General features: G+C 44.1%; 1 protein-coding gene across 1 annotated transcript in view; it reads left to right on the top strand.

Moving 5' to 3' along the window:
* LOC122802003 overlaps positions 1 to 22,026 on the top strand; it is a 250,286-nt gene that overhangs the window by 29,360 nt on the left and 198,900 nt on the right. The window lies entirely within an intron of this gene.

Raw genomic sequence — 22,026 nt, 5'->3', positions numbered from 1 at the left:
GATCTGAGCTCCAAGCTCCTCCCCTTACCCACAATGCCCCTGTCTCCTTCCTCCCTTCAGATCTCGTTTGCTGCTGAAACAGTAGGCATTCTGGTCTGAGCTCTGAGCGTTTTTTCTGGGTAAGTGTGTCTGTTTTGGGCTTTTTCTCTATCTCTACTCCTTCTAAATCTATCTCTACCTACTACCTCCCCACCTTGCGTTTGGTCATTGGAAAACAAAAAAAAAAGTAAAACTCCCTGATGTTGCCATTAGGGCTGCCAGTACAGGCGTTGCCATCAGGCGACAGGCTTGGCTCCAACTATGTCCATTCTCGGAACTCTTTAAGGTGTTGTTCACCCACGTCCCGTACAACAGTTCTTCCCAGTTTGGGAAGTCGGTACGCAATACTTTGGTCCAGAGTGATAAGGATGGGAAGAGACTGTCTGCTGTCAGGATCTGCTTCTCCTCCACTCAAAGATCCTTCTCTAGGAATCAGCGAGGGGCTAAGAAGATGTGGTTCCGGAAGTCTCTGGTGTTTTCCTGGGACACTCAGGGCTCATCATCCTCTAGAGGCAGAAAGGGTTATAATAGACCCCGCCATAGAAGCAGAGGGGGTCTGAGAAATTACGGGTCTCGAGAACCATTCTCAGACAGACCCGGGCAAGGAGCCCTGAAGGGCTGCCCGACTGATTCTCCCTGGAGGCAGTCGGGGCCTGGTTATCACTACACCCAATGGAATTGGAAGTCCATAACAACAGTTCGTTGGGTGTTGCAGATCATATCCAGGGGCTGTTCATTTCCTTTCCTCGATCCACCCCTTCAACTGAAACACCTCCCGGACATCCCACCCGGAAAGGGAGGAAGCAGCTCTAGAAATAGAAATGCTGCTAATAAAAAAAGTCATCCAAACTGTCCCCCTCAACCAATCCGGATCAGGCATTTGTTCCATGTTCCTTTTAGTGCCAAAGAAAATGGGGAACCCGAGACCCATTTTGGATCTATCCACCTTGAACCCGTCAGTTGCCAAGGCGAAATTCTGGATGGGCCCATCCTGTCCTTCCTGCAGGAGAACGACTGGATGTGCTCAATCAATCTCCAGGACGCGTACTACCATATCAAGATGGACAGGCACTCTGAGGTTCCTCTGCTCCTGGCTAGGATCCAATCATTATCAATTCAGAGCCCTTCCCTTTAGTCTCACCACAGCCCTCAGAGTGTTCACCAAGGTGATGGCAGTAGTAGTGGCTCACCTGAAGCTTCAGGGTATTTAGGTCTTTCCTTACCTGGACGATTGGCTCCTCTGTGCCCCTTCCAAGCATCAGCTTTGTCAAACCAGGGATTATTTCCTCTCACTAGCCCAGAGACTGGGCATCACTATCAATCTCAGCAAATCATCACTGGCCCCTGTTCAGATCTTAGACTTTATTGGGGCTCGGTTAGACACTATCCAGACAAAAAGACACTATCCAGACAAAAGTTTTCCTTACCCCAGACAGGATTCACAGCCTGAAGATACATGTTCTTTATGTCCTTCAAGCCCAATCTCTGACAGCAGAAGCGGTACTGAGGGCATCTGGGTTTATGGCAGCCACAATCAACCTGCTGCCCTTAACACGCCTTCACATGCGGATCCTTCAGTGGACCCTTGCTGTTCAATGGTCCTTATTAGATTTGCCATTGTCTCATCCTGTTTGAATCTCACGAGTGTGCAAGGACTTTCTTCGGTGGTGGATTCATTCTCTGGATCTGGTCAGGGGATGTCCCTTTCTCCCATCATTTACCAAGACCACAATGACCACGGACGCCTCCCAGCTAGGGGGGGCACTACTCGGGAAGGAAAGTTCAAGGCATGTGGTCCCCTTCCGAGACCAGGTTGCATATCAACGTCTTGGAGATGAGGGCGGTGCTTTTTACGTTGCAGGCTCTTCATGCCCATCTTCCTCTAGAGACGGTTGCTATCCAGACATGTCGGTGGTCTGGTACATCAATAAACAGGGGGAAAACCAGATCTTACCCCCTTTGTCGCGAAGCCATGAGAGTGTGGGAATGAGTGATCTCCACAGGCCATTTTCTGTGGTAACTGACATTCTGGGACGGTCCAGCATTCTAGCAAACAGGCTCAACAGATCTATCCTGATGCCCTATGAGTGGTTTCTGAATCCTTCAGTGACGGAGGAGATCTTTCAAAAGTGGGGTCAGCCTTGCTGTGATCTTTTCGCATCTCCTTCCAACGCGAAATGCAGCGAGTTCTTCACTCTGAACCCGCCTCAGGGGGATGCCTTGGCCTCTAGGTCTCCTTTATGCTTATCCTCCTCTGCTCTTGATATCAAAATTTCTTCAGAAAGCTCGCAGGCTAGGGAACTTTGGGATCCTCATCACCCCATTCTGGCCTCACCAAATCTGGTTTCCCACTTTATGGTCTCATCTAGTAGTTCCACCATGGATGTTGGATCCGGTTCTGGATCTCATTTCTCATCCCTTGGGGATTCCTCATCCAGACTTGCACAGTCTGAAGCTCACAGCTTGGCTGCTCCAGTATTATTAGGACTCCTGGTTTATCTTCTCCCATTAAAAACATTTTGGTGGTGGCTCACAAGTCTTTCACCAGGAGGGTATACTGTAGTAAGTGGAAACACTTTTCACTATGGGCCTCACAATGTGCATTGGATCCCTTTACTGCTCCAGTGTCTGAAGTATTGGAATTTTTGGCAGGGATTTCTCAGCAAGGTGCCAGTTTCCTCCGCTGTCAAAGTCCAACTAGCTGCAATCTCTAATTTTCATGTGGAGGAAAATTTTATTAGCTTCTTCTAAACTTTGCAGGCCCTTTCGTAAGCGTACCTTTCTTTTGAGACCCCCGGTGAAGGTTCCCATGCCTCCGTGGGACCTTACTTAGTGCTTCAGGCTTTAGTTTCTACACACTTTGAACCTAGAGCCTCGGTAGAGTTGCAGTATCTATCTTGGAAGACTGCTTTTTTAGTTGCCATTACTTCTGCTAGGAGAGTGTCAGAACTTCAAGCACTATCTATCAAGGTTCCTGATATGATTTTTCATAAGGATAGGGTATCTTTACACACTAACTCATCCTTTCTCCCCAAGGTAGTGTCAGAAGCCAGTATTGAACAGACGATCAATCTTGCAGTCTTTTTTTTCCAAATTTTCAAAATAAAGGAGAATACAAGTTACATTTGCTGGGCATGCATAGACAGTTATGGTTCTTTTTACACAGGATGAAAGTCTTTCGTAAGTCTGACTAACTTTTTGTTTCTTATTCAAAAACTAAACCAATCTCCAAAGTTACGATTGCCCGCTGGATTTCCCAGTGTATTATTCGGGCATACTCCTTTAGGGGAATTTCCCCACCAGGTCAGATAAAAGCTCATTCTACTAGATCTATGGCTATTTCAGCAGCTTTTAGGTCCAGGGTGTCATTTGGATGATATTCGTTCTGCAGCTACTTGGTCCTCATCTCATACCTTCATTTCACATTATAAATTGGACATCGTATCCAGGAACAGTGCATCTTTTGGCTCTGCCGTGCTGCGGAATATCTTTCCACGAGGGCCTCCCAGGTGCATAGTAACTGGGAACTCTGTCTCACAGGTTGAAGACCAAATGAAGTCAACTACTTCAGATAAAGAAGTTATGTACTCACCATAACGTTCCATCTGAGTAGTTGTACATTTGTCTTCAACCATCCCCCCTGCTCCCCCCTGACCTTGTCAGTATTGTGCTGGCTATATATATGGTAGGTGGACACCTCAGGGATATTCTTTGCCATGCTTTGTCTCAGGAAATTTGGGTTGCCAGTAGTGGTAAGGTATTGCTGGGTCAGGTATGTCTTACGTTTTGAGCAGCAAACCCGATCTGAAATGAGGATGGAGATGGGCATTATGGGTAAGGGGAGGAGCTTGGATCAGATGCTAGTTATGCAGCTGTGGATCCATAACCCACAGGTTGAAGACAAATGAAATACAATACTCAGATGGAACATTATGGTGTGTACATACTTATTTTTTTTTGCTAGATATTAAATAATTTATATAATTCCAACTGTATTCATAACTGGTCAAGAAGAGGTTAATATTTACATATTTGTGCATAACGTTAGGAAAAAAATCTTTTCTGGCATTACGGAAAAATTTGTACTTCAACAATCCTGTGGCAAAACAAAATTTAAGGTAAATGAGTAAGTGCCAGAATTTGGCCCACCAAAGTCCAGACTCTGGTTTCAGTGAGTGAACTAAAAGCCAGATCCATGAATCTAGCAACTTCTTAACCTTCTCCATTGATGTACACTCTCTAATGCCAACTGATAACTTACTTCACAGTCTTGGCAGAGCTTGAATAATGAATTTTGATCTTAACAGTGTACTACACCCATCTATTTTAAATATGACATGCCTCCCCATCTGACTTTGACTGTTGAAGATCTAAATTCAATAGGATCTTAAGGTTTGTGTCATAACCACTGCTGTGGTAGCCTTTGGCTGTTTGGGTTGCTTCCTGCTTAGGGGGAGGGTTGCTATAGTGGTTAAGGTGTTTACCTCACAAACATAATGCACAGGGTTTGAGTCTCGCCTTTAAGAAGTTACAACAAACAAAACGGTGTACAAGGCAGGCAACCAAAACTCATAAATAGAAAAAAACCTTCCTGCTAGTCAGACCAATGGTGCAAATAACGAACGAACTTGTAGTTGTCCAAAATCAGTTTAATCCAACAATAATCACAGTAGTCAAGCGCTTTCATCCAGCACACGCTGGACTTCTTCATCACTTGGTTGAAAACAATTATCGACAGCGGTCAGCAAATTGTTTCTTCTAGCAACTAGGAATCAGTTCCAAGCTTTAGGCACCGTCAAGAGAAAAAAACTAGGATTAGGCCCGGCCCACTGCTGTAAAAGTGACACAGCCTGTACTGTTTTTTTTCTCTTTCATTCTTTGAGTGAGTTCAACTCTTTACTTCTCCTCTTAGCTCAGATTCATCAAAAGTGATGTGTGACGGTGCCTAAAGCTTGGAAATGGTTCCTAGTTGCTAGAAGAAACTCTCTAATTTGCTGACAGCTGTTGATAACTGTTTTCAACCAAGTGATGAAGACGTCCAGCGTGGGCTGGTGCTTGACTACTGTGATTATTGCTGGATTAAACTGATTTTGGACAACTACACGTTCATTCATTATTTGCACCATTGGTCTGACTTGGCAGTAAGGTGTTTTTCACCTTTAAAAGTTGGCTAGGCATAAAATGGCAAGAAGGGCAGCCAGCCCAGTACCTACCTGTAAACAATTGACCTGCTTCAAAAAACTCTTGTCTCTCCCGCCTTCCCTCTGGCAGTTGCTGATTGGCCAGCATCAATCAGATAAATAGCAGACAGAAAAGAAGTGAGTTAGTGCTTTCTTGCTGCCTCACAGAAAGCAACTTAGGAGCAATAGTGCCCATTGAGGAATTCCTCCACGCACAAAAATAAAATCATTCCCTTTTTAAGTTTAGAGCTTTATTTTTGTTCTAATGTTTGCCTTAAAAGTTGCATTTTTCTTTTAGAAACCTGAGATGTGTTTAAATATCTGTAGTTTCCTGTCAGGAACCACCTTATTAGCTTTACAGGCTTATTTCATTTATTGGGGGCATTAAGTGTACTGCTTTTGAAACTTTTAAGTTTAGGTGTTTTTACTTACAGGTACATACCTCTCAACCACTTAGTGCAAGAAATCTGGACAAAGCCAGACAAAATGGGGGAACAAAGGCCCAAAAATAGGGACATATTTTAATATTGCTCTTATAAACATAGAAAGTTGCTAAAGTAACAGGGTTTGTGTTAACGTACATTTTCTGAAGGATTTGAAGTCTGAAACTCAAATATTTGTCATTATTCATTGACTTTGGCACTGTAAAAATCCACTGCCAATCGTTAGTGGACCGGAGTTTTGCTGTGGCAACCCCTAACCGGGAAGAGCTGAAAGACACAGTGACGTCAATCCTCAGATCATTCCAGTAATTTGTCAGAAAATCGCAAATTGTATAGGGAACAGACCAAAAATATGAGTGAGAAATCTGGACATTCTGCGAAAATCTGGACAGTTGAGAGGTATGAGTCTGGTAGTTTTCCACAGATCTCATTTGTAGTCCTTGTGTACTTTGTGATGACTTACGTGAGCATTTGTTTTCAGGCATGACAGAGCAGGGAAAGAAAATCCCTGCTTCAACAGTAGTTGATGTAATGCTTGTGCATCCATGTTGGTTTTGGGACTGTTTGAGGAAGTGTCTTTGTGTGAACTGCTTATTATTTTATGACTATTTATCTTCTGCCTGACTCAACACTGCTTTCTGGCAATTGGGCTGCTGCTTCTGTCACAGAATTGATACTCTGGTCCTGCTGGTTCTTATTCTGCTTTCCCTAAAAAGAAAAAAAAGCTTTCTAAAACTGGTCCTTGCAATCACAGCTGACTCAGTCAGTGCCTCTGCCTCTGGTGGGGGATCCTGTAGTAGTCCTTCATTGTTCTCTGGTGTTGCTTCTTCCATTATGAACCAGAGGGTCAGGCATGTCTTCTGCAGATATTCCAGTGTCCAATAAAGGCATGGGAGAACCATCTTCCTTTTTAGGTTGAGATATTTTAGGAGATTTCTTTGTAGGGTAGCCAAGGTAAGAAACCTCTAACCTGGGCTAAAGAAACTTCCCCAGTTGATCCTCCCAGGTTAGGAAAAACAAACATAAGGCTGAACATTGTTCATCTAAGGTTGCAGTTTTATAGTACATAAAATTACCTTGGCCAGGAGTTTATTGCAGACGGTTGGTCTTGAAATTCAAAAAATCCTTACCTGAGCACTGTTGTTGTACACAAAATCCTGAAGAGGCTGAGAGGAATTTGACATTGATGGTGTTTCGTCTCCTATGGATTCCCAAGGCCAGGACTCTGTTTCTGGGGAAAGCACATATGCCCCATCTCCCTTGGAGGGATTTTCTTTTTGAGTCCATTTCTAATATGACTGATGCATACAAGTGGAAGAGCCCTCTGAAATGAGGAGACTTGTTTATTTATTTGACTTTTAGTAACCAGGAAAGTCTGACTGGGTTAAAAAGGCCCATTTTCAGTGGAAGCCCAGGGAGAAAAGCTCCATTGCAAAGAGAAATAAAAAACATTAAATAATTACAAAAAATATATATAATATTATGTACATTTATAAAATTAAACTGTAATAAGTAGTACATTCAAGTAAAATTTACATACACAAGTTTAGCAATGATTGAATTTTCAATTTCCAAATGTGACTATTGTGTGGGTTAAGATGCCAACAGTGACATCGTGGCAGGAAGATTTTTTTACATGGTAGGCAGTGGGCCATTGACATGTTTTAAAGTAGATGTTGGTAATTGACTATGTAAGAGTGATCATTTGGTGAAAGAGTTAGGTAAGTCAGAAGGATAGAGTAAAGGGCATGTAGGTAGTTGTATGCTTGGTAGAAAGGAAGAAAAGATGAAAGAGGTGGTGTCAGGAAAGGGAAGGAGGGATTTTGTGAAGAGAGGGCTTTATAGTTAAAGGGGTACAAAGAAGGAGCAGAGGGGGGAGAGGAAGAGGGGCAAGGTATAGTAATTAAGGATAAAAAGTGAGGGGAGAGAAGTAGTAATAGTGAGAAGTCCCAAGCCTTTGGAGTTTAGGTGGAAGTGAATTGAAGCTAGTAAGTGAGCTGAGAGAGTAGTGAGCAGAAAATAAAAAGGGGGAGGGAAAGAGATTTGAAGTGGACGTGGGGGGGTGTAAAGTAGAAAAGGGGACTAGAGAGGGCATGTAAGGGAAATAACTTAATGCTGAAGGTGTGTGTAAGGGGTCAGGTGGGATGGTGGGTAAATATATTAGGGTGGTTTGCTATGAGTAATTAAAAGTGGATGTCCTACATGTTAATTCTATTCCTCCTAGTTTGCCAGCCTTGAAAGACATTTTTAATGCTGCCAGATGTGACGTCTCCACTCTGGGCCAGTAGTCAGGGTGCCTGAATTTTCACCACTGACACTGGAGAGGGACATTCACTTGGAATAGAAATGGATACACTCATTATTTCCAGATGCAGACTTCTGTGTATTTCTAGATGTGGACCTCTCTGCATCAAACACATTTGTCCCTTAAGAGCACTCAGGACACAAACTCACCAGGGTCTGGTTGTCTCTGTCTCCCTCTTAAGTCCCCAATAAGACTTCCCACTGTTACAGCTGCAGAGTTAAGTCTTCAGCCGAGTGCTCAAGGCAAGTCCTCCACCACTCTGTCTGTGAACCAGTGCTTTGTGTTGCTGCTTCAAGTAGCTGACACACACACACACACACACACACACACACACACACACACACACACACACACACACACACACCTGCAAAAGGCTGGCACAGGTTTACTAGCTATGCCCCCATTCTGGCCTGACTATAAGGTAGTTATCACTACCAGCAGGTACTACAAAGCTAGCTACCTAAGGGTCTTGCAAGGGTACTCCATTATATTGAGTGAAATTAATATTAATGCAAATGGTAACATTGACCCCAAACATCAAGGCTTTCAGGAGAGGCCAGTGTTATCACCAAATAAATATGTGCAAATACTCTCAACTTATTTTTCTAACAGAACCAGCCACCATGAAAAGTTTTTAAATATATTTAATGTTGTTGTTTGTTTTCGGCTTTTTCCTGGTTAGGGGTCGCCACAGCGGAACTCTGGTCCGTTAATGATTGGCAGTTTTTTTTTATGGTGTCGAGTTGCCAGCCCGACGCCCAACCTTCAACGAAGGCACGCCCATTCAGCGCATGTCTTTCAAATGCCCACTCGACCGCGGGGAGTACATGCAGACTCCACATAGAAGGTACTCCCAACCCAAGCCGATACTTGAACGGTAGAACCTCTTGCTGTGAGGCAACAACGCTGCTGCTGCACCACATATATTTAATAATAAAAGGATATGAAAATTCTAAATGTCTATTTACAGTAAACACCCGAATTTCAGTCACAGGAAGTATTAAAATAACACAGCTGGAAAGATTTACATGAGTTACAGAAAATCATCTATTCTCACTATATTTTCCTGACTAATCTAAAGAGTACTAGTCACTTACTAGCGCAAGCAGAATACAAACTGAATGAACTCAGGCCACCACGCTGGACAGTTAGTTGTATTAAAAAAACAGTTTATTGACGTTAAGTGGTTTTTGTCTCTGTTAATACCGGGACTTCTTCAGACAATATTTCAAAACACGCCCCTTCTTTAAATACTTTGTCATATGCAACATTCTCCCTAATTGATTACATGGCAATGAATCACTAATGAGCCTAAAATACAATAAGTATAAAAAACGTGTAATACAAATTGTATACTATAAAAATTACATAGTACAATATAAATGATCCACATCTGTCAGCAAATGGTATTAATCACAAAGACGGCAACCAAACTTAAACATATTAAATATATACAAGAATAAGTGTCTAGTGATAAAACACTGGCAAGGATTCACGAAGCCTCCGTGTAAGAGTTATAACTCTTACACGGAGGCTGCAGTTAAACGGAGTGATGTCAGCATGCTTTGCATATTCATGAGAGCATGCTGAATCACACCTAAGTCTAACACGGTCCGTGTAAGACAGTAGGGGGTGTGTCCGTAGGCCGAGCCCTGCAAGCGGACACGCCCCCAGAAGTGTAAAAGTGCCCAAAGTAAACACCCACAACAGAGTCTACGGAAATGTGAATAAACACAACACATGCCCCCACAGACTATGAACATAAAATATATAAATGAACGTTATATATTTTTTTTAAATTGTAAAGATGTTTAACCGTGAGTGCGCTCGTTTGCGTGGGCGTGCCCGTAGCGCAGTTACAGTTAGCAGTCGGTGGGAAAGCATATAAGAACTAAATATGCAAAGTAAGCCAAGAAGCAATAGCGTAGCGGTAGAAATGTTGGCTGAAGAGCAGGCATTCATGGTTAGAGCCCCCACAACACCAATTTTTATTTTTAGCAAAATAAGCACGAAACAAGTCCCTGACAAATATGTACACACAAAACCACATTTTATGTAAAATGTAATGAAATAGCCCATTTATATTGAAGAAATGTGAGGTAACAAAAGAATAAAAAAATGCCAGATGTGCCCATAGCTGAGCAACAAGGTGAGTGCATCTGCCCGTAGGTGAACAGTGGTTTAACAGGTGCAAAATAAGTGCCCGTAGCTGAGCAGTGGGTTCACACGCTCAAACTGTGTGCCCCTAGCTGAGCTGAGATGACTATGCGTGCTGATAACCAAATGAGGCTTAAACCAGCGCACCCCGTTTGCGCAGAGCTATGCACCGCGCCAACAAGCTAACCGACGGGCAACGTTGAGCAAGCTGTAACAAAACTGCCTTTACACAGACACACCCCCTAGCCTGACTAGACAGTCAGAAAATATAAAAAGCAGTGGCCAGGTTCGAACCCAGGATACCATGCACCATAGTCAAGGTACTGAACCACTAAGCTACGACAACTGTACTCAGGAATGCATTAATAGCACATGTATAGGAATGAATAGAAAGTGGAGCATGACAAAGCAGGTCTTGTGAAGTGGATACAATTCCAAAATGGCCAATCACAGAGAAGTGGGAAAACGGCATATATAAGCCCCATAGGCGGGAATACACAGCATAAACGATTGTAGAACTGACTTGCAGCCAGAATGTCAGGTGTAGGTGAGGGTAGTTGCTTTCGAGCACAGAGGTGGGGCATTGAGGAGTCCAGATACATGGTCTGGCTCCTAGTCCACAATCATGAGGCCCAACTCATGCAGGGCCAGGTCCTGTGGGGAGCATATAGGGCTGAGGCGTGGGACCGGTTGGCTCATGATCTTACCAGTGCCACAGTGATTCCAAGGACTGGTGAGCAGGTCCGTCACCACCATGCGGACCTGAAGAGACGCAAGCAGGACCAATTGAACCTATGGATACAGGAGGCCCGGCAAATGCCCAACGCCCCACTACTGAGTAAGTTACATTTAATTATGTATTTAAGAAATTAAATTAGCTGATGTTATGGAGATGTGTATTCCAATATTACTCCATTTATATTACAGCTGCAGGTGTCCGTTCTGCGAACAGACGAGCCTATGGCGATAGGCTGGTGCGGTTGTGCCACCAGGCAGGTCAGTAATCCACACCCAGTAACTGTAAACAAATATAAAAGTATGATAGTTAGCAAAAGAATGCAGTGTAGTCACTAACCAATAAAATGTGCAAGTAACAGTGTAAAAGTGTTTGCAAGTATTGCTTGATTACAAACTGTGTTGCAGTCCGAAATCCCAACAGAACAGTGAAAATGTATGAAATAAATTCTGAAATAAAGATGCCCCACCTACAATATCATAGTGCATATCATAGCCTAGAAGTATGTACCATCCTGAATAGTAAAATGAAAACAAGTGAGAGGGTGTGAGAGTCATGAATCCACCAATAAAGTAGTAATAACCCCTGTATAAAGTATACTGCAGTCAGTACAGAATGAAATGAATGTGACAAGTAGAACCAAACTGCAAAATGTGTCCAAAGTGTTGCTGCAGCTGGAATGTGTATCCCAAAATCTGGATATGTTGCTCTCAGTCTGCAATATGCAGATAGTATGATTGTCTGAAATATCAAACATCCACAGTTGTCTATAGCTAGCAAATGTAGCAGGATGATGTTGCTGAACAAAGCCAGAACGTGTATGAATAACAATAAAATGTATATTGATGTAGCATGAATAGTCCTATCACCAAAGTGAAGTAGTTATCATATAGGAAACTGTAGTTAGAACAGTAGTGTGTATATATCTGAAGCTATTAGAAATGTACAGCATATGTATTGGTATTCGAAGGTGTTAATAATATTTTCTTCACCTCACCCTATAACCACATATACTCCATTCCACGTGAAAATGGTATGTGCAATCACAATTAACACCCCTGGACATTTGTCTTGATGGGTCCTAAATATTTGCATGTCCATTGATGCATCTGCCCTGTTCATACATCCAAACCTGATGGCCTGTTGCCATCAATCAACCCTGCATGTTGTTGGACTGTGTATTGCTGTTCAAATTATGCATGTGTTATGCTTGTTGTTCAGTGGTGTGAATATCTGGGCGTTTGGTTAATGGGAATACTAATGCATGCTGTTACAACTAATTGCGAATGGTATTGTATGTTACTAACCCAAACTGTCATGACATAATGCAAAACATAGAACGACAGGGAAGGCGGGTCCCAGCGGACCCACCTCTCCCACCTCAGCTGGCGAGTGCACCTGGCACTAGTGCCCAGTCTGGACCCTCCTCCAGTGGCCCTGTGCCACCTGCGGGTGGAAGCGCTGCAGGGGATGGGGCTCACCCCCCCTCTGCAAGTGTGGCCGGAGGAGAACCACCACTCACCCTCCGTAGCGTCCGGACTGTGGTGCGTAGGGAGATTTGGGACTCTGCTCTCGAGCCCCTACGCCAGCTCGAGGCATGGGTGGCACAACTTACGGGCATGCCTGTTGCCCGGCCTACACAGCCCCCAGCACAGCCCCGTCCTGGGCAGTGAAGGAACAGTGGCAACTGCCTGTGGGTGGGGATATCAGTTCCACTGTTGCCATCTGTGGGCTCATGGGCTCTGGATATCCAAACCTCCGTCCCCGTCAATTGTGTAACCCCCCCCACACGTGTCATACACCTCCCCTGTATGCGTCTTGTTTTGTTTACCTATCCAACCTACCTCCCCAGCTGTACCGACTACCTTCACCTGACATACTCTCACCTGAAAAAAAAAAAAGGGCACTCTGTACCCACAAAAAAATTACGCCCCATACATAGCTGCCCATTCCGCACATATGTCTACCAGACATGGAAACTAGCAATTACAATTGGCTGTACAACAAGTATTACTGTTGTCCTTACATCTCTCTCAGGGGTGGAAGGTATCAAATGTCACACCAAATTACAAACATATGCACAGCTGTTGCTGATGAAGAAATGGGCAGCTATGGGCCTTACCTACATCCCTCCTGCAAAACCCAAGCTTGTTTCCCTACTGTCTTACCCTCTTTGTGACCCCTTTTTCACCACTTTTCTGTCTCCCCATTTTCATTTCTTTCAAAGAAAATAGCGCGGGTGTGCGCAAGAGTAAGCACGTTTAAGCGGTTGTAAGCGGGTGTGTGCTTGTGTGCGCGGAGCTAAACGCCAGTGCACATGCGTGAGCTCCGCGCAAACCAGCGCTAACCCGGTTACAACTGCTTAAAAGGGCCTTAGTCACTTTGACAGGTCTTGTAGTCAGTTCAGAAGCAAAATAAAATCCCACTGGCAGTCCCGAACCCAGGACCTTGGAAACAGTAGTCTGCATGACTTACCACTAAGCCATGACTCTTATACAAGAACATTGTGCTAAAATAAATATATCATGTAATAGTAGGAATGAATGTAAAGGGAATATAGATGTGTAGTACACAAAGCATGCCATTTAGAATTACTATCAAAACTAGTGGATTTCCATACTAGTAGTGTGTGAACAGAAACATCCATGCTAGTTGGTAGCTAGTAGGTAATAATGTCACTATAGCATCTTGCAAGCCACACACATACTCACAGCAGGATAATCACTGCCCATACCCCACAGCCTCTTACAGGAACACATCCGGACCAAGTAATAAAATATGTGGAGCAAAGGCCCAAAACCAGGGACACATTACAAATAATGTTACAACAAACGCAGACAGTTCAGAGAGTAACAGGGTCTACATTTTGTGGGATGTTTGGAAGGGTATGAAGTCTGAAACTTGAATGTTTGTCACTATATTCTGACTTGAGCCCAGAGTGATTTGCCAGAAAAAAGTGTGCATGAGATATTGACCAAAATATGAGGCAGAAATGTGGACAACCTGCAAATATCTGTACACATGACAGGTCTGACACCACCATATTTGAATAGTTAAGAGCCTAGAAATAGCAACAGTGAATGACTTACAGGGATGCCCCACAGACTCCATATGAAATGTACAAACAGTAGGCAGAAAGGTGTAACACATGCAATGGTAACTATGGAGTCCTGAAAGTATTCACCACTTGCATGGCAGAAAAAGTGTAGTAATACATATGCTCATGCTAACCCACAGTCACAGCTGCAGCATACCAGACAATTTAATGGGTGTACCCCACTGATATGTACCATTCCATGAGGCAGATAACAGATGAACCTGAAAGTCTCTGGGGCCTGCTCAGCAGCATACTCAAATACCCTAATAGATGTCAAGGCCCACACCATGGCCAAACCACACTGCATGCTGTAACACCCTAGCAGATATAGCAAGCATTCCAAGGTGTGAATGTACATGGAAAATAGGAAAGCTACAGCAGCACACCCCAGTCAAGACACCTAGCAGGCATACAAGTAGTGACTGTAAAGGGCAAATATTGAAGCCTTAACAACAAAGTGCAACAAAGTGCAAGCAAAAGTGAAAGGAAAGCACACACACACACATTAACAGTAGTAGTAGTTGTAGGTGTCAGTGTACATACACAGTTAGTACAGGAAACTGGAGAAATGAATGGAGGAATGTTAAACTACAACACAGCTGGAAATATGAGAGAGATACCAACCTTTATACTCACAGAACATTGTCCACAGCATAACAGCATGGTCCCTGCCCTTAAAATCTGAAAGGGCTACGCCTATCTCACATACCTTTTTATAGCACTGTTCTGAAATCACAGTGAGAACTGCAATCAGTACACAACTGGCTGCATGCAATTAGCAAATGCTGGCTAACAATTGGTGCAGAGGCCATCACATGGGCATATGCAGATACCTACAAAAGTATGCTGTACTCCCAGTCCACACATGCAATACTTTCATTGCACCCTGAGAAGGACGTGAGAGACAGAGAGAGAGAGAGAGAGAGAGAGAGACAGAGACAGAGAAAATTGCAATTAAGCAGACACAAACAAATTGTTCAGCAACAGCCACCTGAAAGCTGACAACTGGGAAGTGGAGCAGCAGGACAGAGAACCAGACGGCAACACAAGCAGCTGTGACAAACACAGGTAATGTAAAGTAATACTATAAAGGTCTACATACTGTGAACCCTCCATATGTGTCATTGGTCTGCATCCATATGTATATGAAGATGTGTAAAGGGCAGGGGACATACAGCAACTATCAGTGAAGGCTTTACATACATTTGTATGTGAGAGCATCTATGTGCACATATCAAAGTTGGTTGATTGTAGGTTGTAGTGCAATGTACAAAGTAGGTTGCACAGTTATGTATGTTTAGCAGTATGTTAGTGTGTGTATACCGTATGGTAGACAAAAACATGTCAACATATGTATGTGTGTATAATATATATATATATATATATATATATATATATATATATATATATAAGTATATATGATATGCATATATGTATACATACATAGAGAGAGATGTAGGAATACATAGATGTAGATAGAATATGTACAAACATATGTATATAACGCACACATACAGATATAGATATATGTAGATACATATACATAGACTGATCTGACTATCTACAGGTATGACTGTATATGACGACCTTCAACACACCCTGTCCCACCCCCTCTGTCACTCTCACCCCCTCTGTGTCCCCCCCTCCACATCTATAGCAATATATGTACATCAATATATATATGTGTATATGTATATAGACATATATATATATATATATATATATATATATATATATATATATATATATATATAGAGAGAGAGAGAGATGTATATAAATTCTGAGTGAGGCACATGTGTACAGATGTATTGCAACAGGTGCCTGGTGACAAAGGCATGGAGTGAACACCAGTGTCAAAACCGGAGTACCATACCACATTTCAAATCACCTACACCAGTAACCACCAGATATGTGATTGGCTGCCCACCACTGCATGTGTCAGGGGTGAACAGGGTCATAAATGTGTACAATAGTGGCCCCAGTGATATTCACAGTGGCACACTATCCCTGGAATACCTGCACATGGTATGTGTCAGCGAACATGGTGTGTCGGCTATGGACATGTAGGTCGGTGTACCCCTCCACACCACATAATGGATGCCATGGTATGGACCTCACATGACAGCTACAGATATGGAGAAGGACACAGTGACATGTACAACACTGTGACAAACACATTACCAGTGCACAGCGACTGACAACACCACAGAGTACACATATACTACCCACATAAAGGTTACCACTCCCGGATTTACATACGTAAGTCACACCCATGACAGATGTCCAGCAACCATAGTAACACCTCACACCATCCACAACCTAAATGACTGCTATGTGTCGTCCATGCCACTGCAATAGAGAGCACATGTGGAGGTAAAAGTTCCTACCCACAGATAAGACATACCCTGCAATAAACCACACAGTGTTAAGAAGCAAGACTCCCTGGCTCTCACCTGGACTGTGATGACAGGGAGGTTACACAGTCAGCTGGGATAACTATATCTATTTTTGGGGAGAGAAGGCCTTCTGGTTATCTGTAGTGTCCCTCTTGATTTCCCTCTCAAAGTTGCCCATGGATGTTTGTATGATGGAAAATAGATCCTTACTAGTGCTGCTCAGACATGCCCTCCCTTTATGGAATTATGCTCTGTCTTGCAGTAGCTTCCATCTTCTGTAATACAGTCTGTCTATGGCTGGGGTCCACCAGACAGGATGCTGTCCCTTTGTGGAGAGTGTCTTGGTCATATATGGGATTGCATGATCCATGCATTCTCGGAGATGTCTGTAGAAAGCAATTGTGTAGGGGTCAGCATTGTGGGTTGTATCTGCCACTGGCCCAGTGGGCTGAAAGGATACCATGTCACTGTTACAAAGTGTAAAGTTTGCATCTGTAATGTTATTCACTATAGTCATTTGTGCCGGTGGTGGAGGTGGGATATGTATATCCAGGGCAATCAGTGTGTGGTCAGCTCACAGTAGTTGATGATGTAGGCCATACAGTACCTAGATACAAACCCCCAGAGTGAGGAAGTGCTCTTGACCTGAATCAGTGTTCTGACTGCTGGGGTTTGGTAGTATGTCGTATGGAGTGTGCCAGGTGCTGTTGCACAGTTGCTGGCTGAGCACTGATACCTGGCCATTTACATGTGTATCCACCAATAGACAGACAGATGCTATATATATGTGAGATATGTTGTATCATAACAGTCAAGTAGCATGTGTAGTATGTGTGCCAAATTCTGCTGACATATATTGCTGATATCAGGTATTTTCTTTCTCAGGTACATGGCTCACCCACGGAATCCCACTTACTCCACAGCTGAGGATGAGGAGATACACCAGAGCCTGGTGCGGGATTATGCAATACTCGTTTCCCGCACCAGCCAGAATCAGCAGGAGAGGGCTGCACTGTGGCAAGACCTGGTCCGTCGGGTAAATGACATAGGCACACATAATAGGACATATGAGCAGGTACGACATCACTGCAGTGATTTAATCAGACATGTCCGTCAGCATGCGTCGGATATCCACAGGCAACAGGTCGCCACAGGTGGTGGGGTGGCTACACATCCCCCACTCACCAGACTGGAGAGACTACTCATGAGTGTAGTAGCTCCAGTCCGCCAGCAACAACAACAGCAGCAGACATGCATTATGATGGAGGCTGGAGCCACGCAGCAGCAAGACAGTGAACGTGCAGGTAATATGCCATATGTATAGTTGACTGTTGTGTACACTGGTAGTTAATGCATGTGTGAGGTGTGTCCTTGGTTTGTAGCTGTCACCATAGTATTTAATGTGCAAGTGTGATATCCTCAATATTAGCAGCTGACCTGTTAAAGGCGACTGTTGTACTGACCTGTATCATACTCGGTAACAATTGCACAGATGTCCTTCAAGAATGCAACTGCAGTCATAACATGTGGGTTGTCCTGCCTCAGGCAGCCCTCGGTCGGCCGGATTCCAAAGTCTGGGTCCGACGTCGGCTGATGTCGCATTTCTCTCCGACGTCAGAGCGGCTGGAGTACATAAGCACTTGTCAGCCGACGCCATTTTCTCCAGTCTGTCTTGCCGCGCAGTGCCCGAAGCAGAAGCAGTTCGCAAGTGCCGGTCGGTCAGCTCCAGTATTCTACGATACCGAAGTCATCAGAAAAGCTAAGTATCCCATTGGGGACCTTTTCTTGCCTCAGCCGATGTCAGAAATTACTGAAAAAGTTAACTTGTCTTTTTTGTGGTAAACAAATACCTCATAAGGATTTCCACTCTTACTGCCTCCCTTGCCTGGGCCCAGACCACGACGTCTCGGCCTGTGTAGCCTGTGCTCGCTTCAACAAGCGCACTCTCAGGCGCCGGGCTGAAGATTTTTTCGGCGATAAATTTGCTTACACCATGCCGTTGGATCTTCCGACATCGCAAACTCCCAAAAAGCGAAAAGACCGGGACCGACATCCTTGGCCCTCGTCTACCACCGACTCCATGCCAAAACCTAGCGAGTGCTCGGTTTCCTCTGAGACGGTCTCTCCACCGCCGAACCAAGTCACCGCATTACCGACTCCGATTCCAGACATTACTCCGCCAGTTATAGACTTTCCTCCGGATACCAAACCGAGGAAATGCCCGAGACCATTGCTGTAGACAAGGTCACTCCTGCACATGGAGCTGCCAGGCCTCCTATGGCCATGTCTATTAAGGCCTACACTAGGGCTAAGGCAGCCAGCAAAACAAAGCATATTACTTCTAAATCCTTACCTCAGCCGACTCGGAGACACAAATTATGTCCATGGCTGCTGATTTAATTTCCATGATTAGAGGTTCACAGGCCCATCCTGAGAGAGCATCCCAGCCTCCTCCTGATAAAGGCCCGGGTTGAACCCTCTGACCCTACTCCTTCAGATGAAGACTCTGAGGGCTCTGTCCACTCTGATAGCCAGGAAGAGCTCTTCCAGACCTATGAGGACTCAGATGCAGAAGATTCCATCCCTTTGGCCTCCCTCCTGAGGATATTTCTTTTGGGGAAGTTCTGCACAACATGAGGGAACATTTCAAGTGGCAGGGTCAGGAATATACTGATTCTAGGAAACGGCTTAGGCCTTTCCTTAAGAAGCCCCAGCACAGGCCCTTAGCTATTCCTCCTGTACTTGATGTTCTGGATGATTTGTATTCTGACTCTAGTGCTACCCCTGATTCTCTTCCTCCTGCTCCAGCCAAGCCAGACAGGCATTACAGGGTCCCAGAAACTCATTTCCATTTATTCAGGGCCCATACTGCTGATTTGGAAACTATTTCACAGGGGCCTAAAGGAGTTTCATCCTCCACCTCAAAAAATCCTTTGCCCTCCAACAGGGAAGCAAGGTCATTAGAGAGATGGGGCAAAAAGGTTTACACATCCACTACCTTATCTATGAGAGCTTTAAATTGCCTTTTTCATATGTTACAATATCAGGATTATCTCTTAGAAGATTTACAAAAACATTAGCTTCTCCTGATCCTTTAGACAGGAAGACTTTGCAGGAAGCTGTACATAACACTCAGCAAGTAAGCAATCACTTCCTGCAGTGTGGATATGATGCACTGGAAGCTTCATGTAGGGCAGCTATGACAGGGGCAGTGATTCAGACATGCTTGGTTAAAAGATCAACCTCTACCAGATCATGTAAAAGCAAAACTTCTGGATGCACCTTTGGAAAAGAACAAGCTTTTGGTGCAAATGCTAAGGATGTGTTAAAGACCATCGAAGAAAAAGCAAAATCAGTTCAGACTGTGAAAGATTTCCTCCAGGTTCAACCCCCAGATTCAGTAGGAATTGGCCTTCAAAAACTGGTCCTTTCCTAATCCAGAAAAGTTTCAAAGGGGTAAGAACAGACGTGGCGAGGAAGAGGCCAATACAGAGGCCCTTACAGGGGCGACAATGGCAGCCAGGAAACCAAAAAAGTGACGAGGGGTTTCACCTGCCCAACAACCACAAACTCAATGACTTTCCTCTACTACCGCCACCAGGGAACAACTAGAAGCTCCCTTGGGCAGGAAATTATCTCTGTTTGCAGAAAACTGGCACAGACTGACAAAGGACAAATGGATTTTGGACATTATAGACCGAGGGTACAGGTTTAATTTTCATACCTTACCAAGAAAACAAGGCATGCCAAACCTACCACAAAATCTAAGGGCAGAGGTTATCAAGCAAATCACTCTGCTGACTCGAATGAAAGCAATAGAAAGAGTTCCACAACAAGAACAAGAACAGGGGTTTACTCAAGACTGTTCCTTGTTCCAAGAAAAGAATCTCAATGGAGACCAATACTGGACTTGTCCGCATTAAACACCTTTCTCATAGTACCAAAGTTCAAAATGCTGACTCTACAGCAACTCCTTCCCATGCTGGGCAAGGAGTCGTGGCTGATTACTCTGGACCTCAAGGAGGCATACCTGCATGTCCCTATCAGACACAGCTGCAGAAGATACCTCAGATTTCTTGCAGGGCCAGAGCATTATCAATTCTCAGCATTGCCATTTGGCTTATCTACTGTGCCCAGAGTATTTACAAAATGCCTGGCTTCAGTAATTGCTCATTGCAGGCTCCAGGGTATACAAATTTACCCGTAGCTGGGCGACTGCCTCATACAAGCGGACGACAAATTGATGTTGACAAAAAACCTGGATTATGTCATACGATTACTTCAAGCTCTGGGATACAGTCAACTTCCAAAAGTCAAGACTGCAGCCATCCCAGCAAATAATATTCTTAGGAGCCAAACTAGACACAGCCTCTCAGATGGCTTACCTGACAGAAGACAAGCAAGAGAAGTTAACTCATTACTTCAAAGGTTTAGCAAAACTCACCCAGATGACTGCAAGGAGATTCCTACAGGCCCTGGGTTACATGGCATCCTGCATTCTACTGGTTCCATTAGCAAAACTACACATGAGAAAGCTTCAATGGTACCTAAAAAGCATTTGGTCTCAACACAGCAACAACTTGGAGACAATCATACCACTCATTCCATGCCTACAAAAGGAATTCCTATGGTGGGCCTCGTGAGCCAGGAAAACACAGGTATGTCATTCAAAAACCACAGATAACACAGACCATGACTACAGATGCCTCAGACCTTGAATGGGGCGACATGGAAGGCAGGTGTATACAAGGACAATGGTCTCCAAAGGAAACACATCTGCATATAAACCAAAAGGAAATGCTGGCAGTAATGCATGCCATCGAGGCTTTTCAACACCAACTCCAGCAAGGCCATTTAATGATATGGACAGACAACACCACTGTGATGTCGTACATAAGCAGGGGGGCACCCACTCTTACCCCCTTTGCAGACTGACAATGCAGCTTTGGGAGAAATCACTGAGCCTAAACATCCACTTAGAATCCCAGTTTGTTCCAGGAAAAGACAATGTGTTGGCGGACAGCCTAAGCAGGAATTTCACAGATCCACACGAGTGGAGGTTACATCCGAAGGCCTTCAGACAACTCACTTCGACATGGGGCAAGCCAGAAGTGGACCTATTTGCCTCTCACCTCAACCATCTTCTACCAAAATTTTGCACAAGGACATACCATCCAAAAGCTTGGAAAATAGATGCCCTCTCATTTAACTGGAACTCCCTAGCAATCTATGCATTCCCACCTCTGCCACTGATGACCTCAGTATTACTAAAGATCAAAGCAGAGAAGCCCAAGGGAATCATAATAGCTCGGATTGGCCAAGACAACACTGGTACCCACTACTACGGAGCATATGTCACACCAGGAGGTGGGTCCTCCTCAGTGGCCTCTACTTTGACTCAACACAATTTCAAACACTGCATCCAAACCTTCAGACACTGCAGCTAACAGCCTGGGAGATCCCATAAATAACTTCAGCTTATCTCTCTCCAAGGAAGTTCAGCGGATACTAACAGAGGCTCAAGACCATCCACCAGAAAGGTTTACTTAGCAAAGTGAAAAGATTCAGCAATTGGAATACCAGCAAGGGACATGATGCATCATTGCTGAACATCCCACTTATCTTGAATATTTGGCAGATATGTTCAAGAATGGCCCTTCCCTAAAAAAATTC

Source organism: Protopterus annectens, chromosome 5.part0, assembly GCF_019279795.1.
Source record: "Protopterus annectens isolate FY-2018-M chromosome 5.part0, PAN1.0, whole genome shotgun sequence".
NCBI classification, from domain to species: Eukaryota; Metazoa; Chordata; order Ceratodontiformes; family Protopteridae; genus Protopterus; species Protopterus annectens.
This window is presented reverse-complemented; position numbering and strand designations above follow the sequence as displayed.